Source organism: Bombyx mori, chromosome 16 (genome assembly GCF_030269925.1).
Source record: "Bombyx mori chromosome 16, ASM3026992v2".
In the NCBI taxonomy this organism is placed as follows: domain Eukaryota; kingdom Metazoa; phylum Arthropoda; class Insecta; order Lepidoptera; family Bombycidae; genus Bombyx; species Bombyx mori.
In genome coordinates, this window is record NC_085122.1 from 10,960,014 (window position 1) to 10,970,111 (window position 10,098).

At 41.6% G+C, this 10,098-nt stretch overlaps 1 long non-coding RNA gene across 1 annotated transcript; it reads left to right on the top strand.

Annotated features, from left to right (window-relative positions):
* Nucleotides 1-1,586: 1,586 nt before the first annotated feature.
* On the top strand, nt 1,587-5,075 carry LOC134200373 (uncharacterized). The gene is made up of 2 exons (XR_009975268.1): nt 1,587-2,726; nt 3,176-5,075. It is a non-coding gene; the product is annotated as an uncharacterized LOC134200373 (long non-coding RNA).
* Nucleotides 5,076-10,098: the final 5,023 nt, after the last annotated feature.

Below are 10,098 nucleotides of genomic sequence, written 5' to 3' on the forward strand. Positions count from 1 at the left end.
TAAAAACACGTGCTTAAAAGAACGATTCCTAAAGCCGTACGTTTATTTAACAGAAAAACAAAGTATTCAAAGGTATTTTAATCTCGTTAACACCTTTCTTGTGTTTATCCAATCTCGAAGCGAGCACATGCGCCCGTATCCTCCAGTACGCAACCGCTTTCCCACGTACGACGCTAGTTGGCATTCATAGCGAGTGCCCAGGATTACTTAGTGGAATGTAATCGAATGAATACTGGATACAGTGGGCGTACTCGTGGTCCTGTTTCATTTAACGATACGCCTCGAATATGGTGATCCGGTAAACAGTTGCGAAAATTCAGTTGGGTAACTTGGGGTTTTGGCAAGATGCAGGAAAGGCATTATTGAATTTCGGCACTAAATTTAATATAAACCTATGCGATAACAGTGCTGTAAGTTATCCGTAGCATTATATGTGTTGGGAACAATTGCTATAGGGTAAGTGGGGCAACTTCGTATAGAAACGAGACTGTCGACGATTTGCTACTAGAAGATTCTTGGTTACTTTGGTAATATTTCTCGGCGGCCACCAGACAACCTTGAAAGATTGATTGTGGTGGGCAAGGTAGAAGGGAAAAGACCCGCCGCCACCAAACCGTTGGTCGGATCAGATAACTGCGCTCACTGGACTCTCTGTTACCAACGCCCTGAGAGAAGCCGAAAACCGAAGTAAATGGAAACTGAGAGTACAAAGAGCCACGAAGGGCTTTCAAGGACACGACCTTCAGCAATGAAGTATTCGACTAAGAAGAAGAAGTGGGGCAATAAAAAGCACAATATTTCTATTTTAAAAATAATGGTGTGAAAAATCTTGATCACACGCCCGACATAGATATATTTTTATCTAGTCGATATCTTGGAACTGTTTTTCGTTGTAAAGAAATATGTACATTAGTGTTCGGTGATAAATTTTCAGTAGGTAATCCAGCTTTGTAAATAGTGTATGAACAATACGATACCCTCCACGAAGCCAAGGATCGCAGCAGATGTAGGGAAATCGTAAATGAGAGAAATGATGCAGCAGACGAGTCACGACCTTCAGTAATGAGAAAAGCGATGCTAGGAGGATGAACAGTGTATTATGACACTGTGCATTTGAAACAAAAGTTTCGGGGCTATTTCGGTCGCATATCAATCACAATCCTCATAAAGAATAAAATATCTCTATAATTCGAAGTCGTACTCTGCGAAAACCAGTATTACATTTGAGAAAATATGAAAGTCTACTTACTGGGAGAGTGCTTTAACAATAGGAGACACCGCTCGACACGTCCCTACATAAGGATGCAGAAAATCACGCATTGCGGTCACGCACCCCGAACCAATTCTATCAACACAGCCGACGGCATCTCTCGACCCTACGACGTCATTGTCATCTGCACAATGACTGTATTTGTACCGTTTTATAATTGGACGACTCGATAATGCTGTTACGATAATCAGAATGTTTCGGACGTACCGAGAATTTCTAAATTGTTTACTAATACCGAAAGGCCCAAAGAAAATTAAGATGTTTGCGCAGTGGGACACAGTTGAAATATAAAAAAAAGTATAATGTGTTTGACGGCGTTAACGATATTTATGTTATATAGCACGTGCAATAGGAGTGACTCACACAAGCCAGGCGCGCCGGCCGTGTCGTTCCACTCGTAAACAACAGCTACATCAGAAGTGAGATCAGGACTCTACTCTCACTGGCGTGACGTGTTTGAACATGTTCGAAGTACAGCAAAAAAAACATGATGCAGATCAGAATACTAGTAGTGGTACGCCACAAGAGCGTGAATGCAGCATACGTAAGTCGTGTAATAACGTCTCTGTTACCTCGATGGAAGATCTGAGCCACGAAGAAATCGTCACATCTTACGTTCTGGCTCCTGTTGCCCAGTTGACTCTCGACTTATCACATGGCATTTACTAGCGGAAATACAACACGTAACAAGCTATTGCAAGAAATTAAGGCAAGTGCAAATCTCAAGTGAAACTTCGATCGCAATAATGGATCTGTCATGACGAGTGGGTAGTTCCGACACGAATCGTTTTTAAGCCAATGACTACTGCTAGAGTTACATGGCACTAGTACAGTAAACCAGGACATGAGACTGTGAATTGTCGCTGAAATTTTAGAATCTACTCGATTCAATACCAATAACACTACACGTTCGATGACTTCGGGCTCCAGCAAGCAAGCAAACAAGGAAGCAAGCAAGTTTCCGTGGGGAGGAAAAATTGACACATCTGAAGTCGTCGTGACCTGTAAGATAAGACGTCCGGTGCGTTCGTGTCTGGTGATGCGGCGGTGTTCGGGTTCCGCTGGCGGATGCAGGTTTTTCCGGTGAAGTGCGTGCTTGTGCGTGCTTGACAAGTGTTCGCGGTTGGCTTCCTCAGTGTGGGAGTAACATCGTGTAAGAGAGGTGGAACCCGTAAAATTGTAGTTTGCGTGGTGGCTGGTAAGATTTGTTGCGGTAAGAAGTTTGCATGGTGGTAAAATGTCTTGTGAGTCTGCACAGGTAGCCGGAGGTGAGACTTCCGCGGTCGCGGCCCACCCAGTCCGCGAGAACCGGGCAGATCGCCTCGACGGTACGGAGGCCGGCTGACGGGTCCGCCAAACGACGAGACCACGCCTCCAGCACGGACTGCCGATATTGGAGCCCCCGCGCTCCGGCTGCACTTGCGCTAGGGCGCGCCGCCTCGTAGGAGACTGTGAGGTATCATTGAATAACTGCGATCGCGCGCTGCCGGCGTCGCAGCGCGGCGACGTTCTCGTGGGTAAGGACGTGGCACCAGACGGGTGCTCCGTATAGTGCCATCGACCGCACGGGTACCATCACCCTGCCTATTTCTGCCGTGAAGCAGTGGTGTATTTCGGTTTGAAGGGTGGGGCAGCGGTTGTAACTATACTGAGACCTTAGAACTTCTATCTCAAGGTGTGTGGTGCGTTTACGCTGTGGATGTCTATGGGTTCCAGTAACCACTTAACACAAGGTGGGCTGTGAGCTCGTCCACACATTAATACGAAGAGCATAATCAAACGAAATTAGATACGAAGTTTAAAGGGCCGTTTAAAGTAGTTGAAGTATTGGATGGTGTCGATTTAATTTTGACTCTCACACATTCGCTTAAGGCTCGAGCTACTACCTGCCTCACAAAAATACAGCCTGCAAAACCTGAACAACCTCCTCATCCGTGGGCGCCCGGCTCTCGCCTGCAAGTCGGCTGTTACGTGTGCGGTGATGCGAGCCATGTAGCTTCTGGGTTTTCCATGCGCTACAAAAAGAAAAACGACACTGCTCCAGGTGCTGTGGCAGGCCCAACCAGAGACGTCAACGTGTGTTCCAGAGCTTCAGTGTGTTACAGATAAGTGGTTTTGGCTTCCCCTTTATGTTCCATTCAGGGTCAGAATGTAGTCTTATAAAACAAAGTCATAGTAATTTATTCAATGGTAAGCGGTTTCATGAACAAGTCACTCTTTGATCTGAAAGTAACTTAGACCAATCATGATGGCAAGAGCACTTAGGGGATATTCAACTCGCCCTTAATAGTGCACGTTGTCGAGTAACAGGGTTTACTCCAATAGAATAGACGTTTGCCGTTCAGGGTAGTTCACTTGAAATATCTAAAGTTTCAACAGAGTGATAATCCCTCTAGATTAGATCTTGATTTAGCACGGTCGAAGACCGGCGAAAACATAAAAAAAGGGCACAAACAGAAGCTTGGTTTAGTCGAGGCAAAGCTAAAGTCAAACTCTTTCCCGCTGGGGATTTTGTTTTCGTAAGTTGACCGAAAATGTAAAGGTCCCTTCAACATTACTGCAGTTTTGGAAAACGATAGGTATAAATTGAGACATGTAAATAGTTCTAATAGAGTGTACAAATTTCCCCATGAAAACTTACGTGAAATACCTCGAGGCCCGTCAGGCCTACTAGAAATTTCTGAAAATTATAGTGACGATGACGTGACGGCGTACACAGATGGGTTAATTAATCTTGTTCATGAAACTGATCTTAATGATGACGACTCTATCACTGACAATAGAAGCGACATTTTTGTCCGCAAATAGCGATACAGCAAACATAGTCTGTGGGTAGTGATACAATGTCTGTAAGCTCAGGCACCTCAGGTGCAGGTGTTGGAAATGTAGAAAACGATGGTCGGTCTCGCACTATTTCTGAAGAAATTCCGTATAAATGTTCTGGTTTAAGAAATGTTTTAACAAACGCTACCGTACACGCAGATTAAAAAAAAAAAAGAAAAGAAAAAAAAGAGAATTGTATGTGGCTAGAGAGATGTTAATCCGGACTAGCAAAAAAAAAAAGAGAAAAAAGAAAATGTGAAGTCATTGAAGGGTCTGTCCGGTCCAATGGCTTGGCTATAGGGATTTTCATCCAGATTAGCCACAACAATTAGCTACAGGGATTGCGATTCGGTCTAGCATTATCCGGTCCAGTTCGAAAAACTGAAGGGATAACAATTCCGGTCTAAGTTAAAAGGGACATACTTACATACCTGAAGAGTTTTAAATGAACTGGCCCAGGTATGTAAGCAGTCTGAAGGTTATTTATAGCCAGTATAGGATTTTCTGAAGAATTATGCGAACCGAACCGTACTAGATTGTTAATATCATAGACCACGTTTTAAGTTGCATCCGTTAATGTCAGGATGAACGAACACGTTTGTTGTTCACAGACATACCATAAGAATGCGCGCACGAGGACGAGCGCACGTCAGTATGGCCGTGACGGCGTTAACGATATTTATGTTATATAGCACGTGCAATAGGAGTGACTCACACAAGCCAGGCGCGCCGGCCGTGTCGTTCCACTCGTAAACAACAGCTGCAACAGAAGTGACTCATAAGCCAGCTGCGCCGGCTAGTATAAAAAGGCGGAACGTGCCTTGAAATGAACATTCGTTGGACTGCGCTTGCCTGGTGCACTTACTATATCCTCGTTACGTTGTGTGATTCAGTGACTGTTGTACGTACTGGTTAAAGTTGGACAAGTGTTAAAGTGAATTGTTAAGATAACATATTGTTGATTAAATCAGGAATCAAATAGTGACATCGTTTTACTTGGTGTTCAACAAGATAATGTCTATCCTCAAGCCTACATGTTCCTTATTTGAGTGTGGTTATTGTTTTTTTTTTTTTATTGCTTAGATGGGTGGACGAGCTCACAGGCCACCTGGTGTTAAGTGGTTACTGGAGCCCATAGACATCTACAACGTAGATGCGCCACCCACCTCGAGATATAAGTTCTAAGTTCTCAGTATAGTTACAACGGCTACCCCACCCTTCGAACCGAAACGCATTACTACTTCACGGCGGAAATAGGCGGGGTGGTGGTACCTACCCGTGCGAACTCCCAAGAGGTCCTACCACCAGTGAAACCTTTCAAGTTTGCTCACATTTGATTGCGGGCTCACAAAATAAGACTTAAATAATTAGAACGAGAAGTATATGTGATGTTGCTGATGAATAGAAAAGTAGTTTATTGCCTTATTAGCTTGCCTTCGCAAGCAATTTCCTTAGGAGCACCGAGAACTCGAAAGTTAGTAATTGGTACAATTCAACACGATAGAATCATGAGTTAGTGCAAAATTTCTTAATGTAGTTCTAGCGTTAGTTTATGTAAATAGCACACTATGTTTAAGTTTAACAATGATTGCATGTAAATTTTAACATTTTTTTTTTTTTATTGCTTAGATGGATGGACGAGCTCACAGCCCAACTGGTGTTAAGTGGTTACTGGAGCCCATAGACATCTACAACGTAAATGCGCCACCCACCTCGAGATATAAGTTCTAAGGTCTCAGCACAGTTACAACGGCTGCCCCACCCTTCGAACCGAAACGCATTAATGCTTCACGGCGGAAATAGGCGGGGTGGTGGTACCCACCCGTGCGGACTCACAAGAGGTCCTACCACCAGTGATTATGCAAATTATAATTTTGCGGGTTTGGTTTTTATTACACGATGTTATTCCTTCACCGTGGAAGTCAATCGTGAACATTTGTTGAGTACGTATTTCATTAGAAAAATTGGTACCCGCCTGCGCGATTCGAACACCGTTGCATCGCTACATACGAATGCACCGGACGTGTTATCCTTTAGGCCACGACGACTTCAGACATGCACTTATTATTTGGAATAGTCTCAATCTAACTATGTATTTCTTAATAATCCATAGTCGACGTGGACTAAAGGATAAGTCATCCGACGAATTCGTATCGAGCGAAGCGACTGTACCGGTGTTCGAATCCCGTAGGCAGGTATAAATTTTTCTAACGATATACCTACTTAACACATATTCGCCAATGACCTCCACGATGAAGGGATTATCGCGTAATGAAAATAAGAATGTAGGGCGCCCTGTGGTCCGCCCAACGGGTAGATATCGCTATTCATGCCTATTTCTGGCGCGAAGCAGTAATCTGTTTCGGTTTGAAGGGTGGAGTAGCCGTTTTACTGTAAAAAACTTAGGCTAATTACCTATCTCTCGAGATGGGTGGCGGCATTTACGTTGTCGATATCAATTTATCCTATAACCACTTAACCCCAATTGAGTCGTGGGCTCTTCCACCCATTTGAGCTATAAAACAAAATGTAACCGAATCTTTCAATGCGATTCTCACATACCTCCAGAAGTCCGATTAACCTGATACTTTCCAAGGACCAATGACAAGACAATTTTATGGCTTTGGTCTAATGTCCCGAAAAGGATCACCAAGATATTTTGTTTATATCTTCTTGTTGTTTAAGTATATACATGTAGCTTTGAAGCTATATCTATACTAATATATAAATCTACAGTGGTTTTTACGGATGTTCCGTAACTACTAAACCATGCATCTGATTGACTTGAAACTTTGTATCCATGTCGAAAATAAATGTACTTAATGGATAGGCTAATATTTATATGAGTGTTGGACTCCCTAATAATAATGACAATAAATAATAATGTTAATTTTAAATGCCTGTTTACTTATAATTTCAATAGAAATGGGACGTTTTACTAAAATTAAATGATGAATGATTGCCCTAGGTCATGGAAGGCAAAGCCAGCCGTTATTTACTGATCCAAGTACATAAAAATAAAAAACCTACCAAACATAAATACAGCCATAAATAAGGACGTTCGCAACAAACAAAAAAACGCTGAAAATACGCACGTATTTATCATTTCAAGGAACCTTTTCTAGCTATCGCCATAATTCCAGAGATTAAAGGCGAAATTTTACGTACGTGCGTCGAAGCCTTTTGCGGAGTCATGCAAAAATTTTAATTTCCTCCCTCGTATGGGCGTGTATCGTTACATCGGGGACCTGGAAAACATTCGATACAAAAGGTTCACTTTTCATATGATATTTCTTTTTTTATTTGTGTAGAAGGGTGAGTGACCTCACGATCCCCCGGTGTTCGGTAGTTACCAGAGCGTATAGTGATCATAGCGTGAATACTGCCACTCGCCTTAGGAAGAAGTCGCATCAGTATTATAGAATAGCTTTCCTACCCTTCACACCGGAAGACGTAGCTGCGTTGCGGCAGAAATAAACAGGATCTCGATATCTACCTATGCGGGTTTACGTTACGCCCCAAATTATGAGTTGCGTAATTACTGGTGGTAGGACCTCTTGTAAGTCGGCACGGGTAGGTACCACCACCCTGCCTATTTCTACGGTGTGAAGCAGTAATGCGTTTCGGTTTGAAGGGTGGAGCAGCCTTTGTAACTATACTGAGACCTTAGAACTTATATCTCAAGGTGGGTGGCGCATTTACGTTGTAGATGTCCATGGGCTCCAGTAACCACTTAACACCAGGTGGGCTGTGAGCTCGTCCACCCACCTAAGCAATAAAAAAAAGGAGATTTGTAGATCTCTTAGTACGTAAAATCAGTAACGAATATACTGTTGTATTCATGATAACAGCGTTCGTTATCTATATGAAACTAGTGGACCCGGCAGATGTTGTGCTGCATACACAATATTCATTTAAGTCAATCCAGCCGCTTAATTGTAGTGTAGGTAAATAACCTAGATACCAATTGCAGCGCCATCTACCGGGATGATTTGTGAATCTAAATCATCCAGGGCGCTACCCAAACGAATACAAAAAATCATTCAAATCGGTCCCGCCGCTTAGGAGGAGCTCAGTGACAAACACACGCACAGTATATACAAAGATAATCAGGGCTTTAAATAATGTTTTGGTGAAATTTCACCCAGATCCGTTCACACTTTTTTTACGTGATTGAGTAACAAACATCCTATTCTACTTTTAAAATATTGGTATACGTAAAACATTTGCTTCGTCACACATAATTGGAAGGCTATTCATAGTCATAAAAACCTTTTAGATAATATCGATGACGATGTGTTAGAGTGCCCATTTAAAGCTTGGGTCACAACCGCCTCGATTACCCAAAATGGCTCATAATAATAAGGGGATAAGGGCCTCTCGAATTTATTCTATGACTCTTTTATGAACATCCCTGTTTAATTACATGGCTGTTGTAACACAAATCTGCGGGTTCAAATTATAATTGGGGTTTCAACTAAGGGAATGGCCAATATAATTCGTTGATTTTCTTTCGTACCTAAACGCGATGTTTTAGAATTAATTGAGTTCTAAGCTCAATCGTGAATCTGATATGTTTTGTGTTGATTGACTCGATGGTGCAGTAATTAGTGCTCTTGAAAGTCGGGCATAGAGGGTCGTGGGTTCGATTCGCATATCGGGCAAAGTTTCGTGTGATGTTTGCCCTTTTTCTTGGTGTGCATTTTTTGTATCTATATATTTAAATGTATTTAAGTATGTTTATAAGTCTCTGGTTCCCATAGGAAATCCTAGTTTGGAACCAAACGTCTATATGTGAACTAAGTAGTTTCCGTTTTTTTTTATATTCATATGTCTGTTAACTTTTACTAAAACATGTCAGAATTGTCATGGGACCCGGATTAGAACTGATATCGCATGTCTCAAGCTGGGTTAAGGCAATCATGTCGTCTCTCAGTTCTTGTGGCCATATATTGTGGTTATATTTGCATGTCGATAAAAAGATGCTAGATGAATTTATAGGCAGATCTATAAAAATATATTGTGCATTATAATATGCAATATATATTATTATTCTGTGTTTGCCATTTTGTAACCTACTTCAATCATTAGGTTAGTATGGAGATTTATATTCGTTGTTTTGATTTCTGAAAACATTCGTGACATAGTATCATCTCGATAAAAGTAGAATATTAGTTTTTCTAACACATTTAACTTCTGACTATCTTATGGCCAGGTACGTCTGGGGTTCATTAATATGTGTGTAAATACATATAAAAGACAGTAGTATATGTTAGTAATAGTAGAATAGTATAATATAACACAGTAGACTGTCCATTAACTAAGCATGTAAAAGTAATGGACATGACCCATAGACACAGCCCACTGAGTTTCTCGCCGGATATTCTCAGTGGGTCGCGTTTCCGATCCGGTGGTAGATTCTGCGAAACACTGCTTTTTCTAGGGCCAGTGCTAGCAACACTCCCAGTTTGAGCCCCGTGAGCTAACCTAAATTTTAGGGTGAAGCTGAAACAGTCTGTAAGGCTATCAGCATAGTTAGAAAAAATAAATGGAGATGGTGTCATTAAAAACTGTTTAACATTTGGTTTTGGCCACAAGTGACGTCATAAGATATTATATTGCGTTCAGTTTAGCCATGTAAAGTTTTCGCTTGCGATTTTCATGTTTAAGAGCATTTGTAAAAATATTTATATTTCAATGAATTTCCCTTACTCACAACGTATTTTAAAACCTTATTTCCTGTTGGAAGCGACCGGAAACTGTAATAAATGGCTGGATTTTGGCTACATTCCGGGAACGTCGTTTTTCCGTAGCAAAAATACACGAAAACAGTTTAGGGTCTAACTAATAAATTAAATTTTTAGAGTCGTTATAGTAAATAAAATATGAACTGTTGACAGGACATATTACGAGCACTACATTATTTCTGAGGTGACCAAAGTAATAGTAATTTAGGAACAGGACTATAATTGTCGCTTCGAGCAGTCTTGACTGATATCATCTTA